Here is a 2,942-nt window from a genome sequence, read left to right as displayed (position 1 = left end):
TGTGTGCATCGACAGCAGTCTCTGTTTCATAATTGGAAGCTGATTTGATAGCACTGTTGGAAGTGAGGAATGTGGAAAGATGTTGTCATATTCATGCACTAGGCCCTGCACCCTCCAAAGTGTCCCTGTTCACCTCTACAGGAAGCCACCGATTAGAACCAGAACAAAGGCAACCAGCAAATTTACAGAGCCACCTCCTCTGTGACAAATGTGTTTAAAAACCATTAAATAACCGTTAAATAAGCTTTGATTAAATTACCACTGAGTACCTGTGAATCACCAGCTTTTAAATAATTATGTAAATACCAAGTAAGACATAGAAATTAAAGCTATCAGACCTTACTGTAGAGAGCCTTGTGGGTGCGGTGAATGGTGAAGTGGGGTGTGAGTCATGAACGGAGGTAAGAGGATAGACAGCAAGAGCTTTTCAGGAAGCTGATGACAAGAAAATTTCTCCACTCTCATTGTTCAGTGCTGGAATAGGTGGGGGGACTGAACCTTGTACAAACATACAAGAATTTAATGTAGCCACGATGTAATGTCAACAATCTTCAGGGTCTTTTGAAGCTTGAATTTGGTTTATTTATGCAGGGTCTCCTGTTCTTATTAACTGTACAGTGTAATTTTTAGTTGATGTGATGATATCAGATAAAAGACGAAAATTTCCACCTTAACATTAACACCGTGATCCTGTGAATTGGCTGAAATGAACCCCGAATTTAAATTTTACACAATCTGGGAGTGCTCTTGTCCCACCCCTGTTAAAAATCCCCTGCAGTAAATGACAAATTGGTAAGTTCTGCATGTGAAACAGTGGAGAGGGAAACTATTCAAAATGTTTGATATGAATTAGCTCAAAGAGACTTTGAAATGCTGCTGTTTTTGTGATCATGGTTCCCCTCAATGGTAGATGACATTCATACGACAACATAGTGAATTAAAAGGACTAATTTAATTTCTATATGAATTCTGTGTAACAGAATATTTGAAACATTCTGATCTGCTGAACTGTAAAACCTCAGCTGTCCTTTGTAAACTACAGTATGTCTCAATTGCTTGCACAAACCAAAAAACTGAAAGAGACAAAAAAAATAAAAAATAAAAATCCTGCTGGAACAAGACTTCTCTAACGCTACCGTTGCCCACACAAACTCTGACCCTCGTGCCCAGACAGACACTGAGCCCCCACAGAGCACAAATCCTACAAATACTTCAGTGTCAAAGCCTGGCTGTCTCAGATGACTGACTGTACACAAATTGAATAGGAGGTTAGCAAGTTGTTGGTAAAAATGAAGACTGTCTCAAAAGCCATTCGCCACTGTGAATTACCTCGCACCCCTGCCACGCCTTCAAACATCAATCATAGAAAAACACACTCCTCAGCTAACCTCCAGGTGTCAACATGGCATGAGGAGATAAGGCCTGTCTGTCATGTGCAGGAGTTTTCTTTATCATATGCAACCCAAGAAACACAACCAATTCTTGTATTTTGATCATTTGTTTTTTACAGCCTGACCTACTGTTTGCAATATTAAGGTAAAAACTACTCTAAATAATAATCTTGACAAAGTTGTTGATAAGTTGTGGTTTTATGTGGCAGAAAATTGGGAAAAAAAAGATCTTAATGTAATTGGTGACAGGCCAAGCACAAGAATTATTATTGTTGGATTTCTGCCATTAACCTATTCAAATTTATCTTATTACAAAGTATAATTCCCAATATAAGATGGAATGTTTTTTATATTTGATGTGTAATTTAGCATTTGGTGTTTTGGAGTCTCCTTATCTATTTTGAAACATTTATCAGTGACTAGTGCTATAAAAATAAATATCAGGCCCTTTGACACCCACACCTCATGGAATTATTTTTTCAAGATAAGTGCATCAGTCTGCAAACCTTCATTTCATGAGAACAAACAGCAAAATAAGATAATTTTGAAAAGGGGCATTACTGAATTAAGACTGTCAAAGATCAATATATTTACAATTTATATATTTGCTAAAAAAAAAAAAGCAAGTTTGATAACTGTTAAGAGTTTGATAGATAGTGGTTTTCTCAACACATCCATTGTGTATTCAACTGAGTTTTCAGTTCTTCAATCAGATTCTGAAGAACAATATTACATTTTGATACTTGCTGATTCAGTGTTGATACACACATGGTGTTGTGATGTGTCAGTGTACCAATTTGGTCTAGTTTTGACCAAAAACAAAAAAAAAAAAAAACAAAAACCCACAGCTGGTTAAAGACATGTAGGTATGGGGTGTGTGTGTGTGTGTGTGTGTGTGTGTGTGTGTGTGTGCTTTGAAGGGTTTCTTGTAATTACTTGTGCATACACAATTACTATCATGAGGATAAAGCATGACTCATTTCTGACAAAAATGACCTAGTTTGGTCTTGTACTGGGAAATCTTTAATAGTCTCATGCATGCCAGAATGAATGAATAAAATTCCCAGCATGAGTCACTCCAGCATGTAAACTGAAAACAGTGACCTTGTACTGGAAGAGGAAAGGCCTGGTCAACTAGTTATGTCAGAACACAAGTAACCACTTGTCATTTTATCAAACAAAAGCTGCTGGTTTATTTTAGTTAATTACTTCACACCATATCCGCAACCATCATCTCATGTTTCCAGTATACAGTGCTGCTTCTAAGATCTGAACGGATGCAACTTAAAACTTCACACTATATCATGGTATATAATGCTGTTATAGCTAAAATAGTGGCAATGACTGATACACTGCATAAAAATGTATCTTCACAACTTCTAACTATATTATTGATGACAAAACATATGGTTCCTGGTGAAAGCTAGCTTGTCTTAGTGCTGTGTCTGGTTCAGGTTAAGGGGTAATTATATGACAGTATAGTTCAGCCCAACTAGTTTGTAGCCTGGAGGAAGCACAATCACTGCTGACTGTAGTTTCCTGTCCAATAGC

Source organism: Lates calcarifer, linkage group LG12 (assembly GCF_001640805.2).
Source record: "Lates calcarifer isolate ASB-BC8 linkage group LG12, TLL_Latcal_v3, whole genome shotgun sequence".
Lineage (NCBI taxonomy): Eukaryota > Metazoa > Chordata > Actinopteri > Centropomidae > Lates > Lates calcarifer.
Note: the sequence above shows the minus strand (reverse complement) of the source record.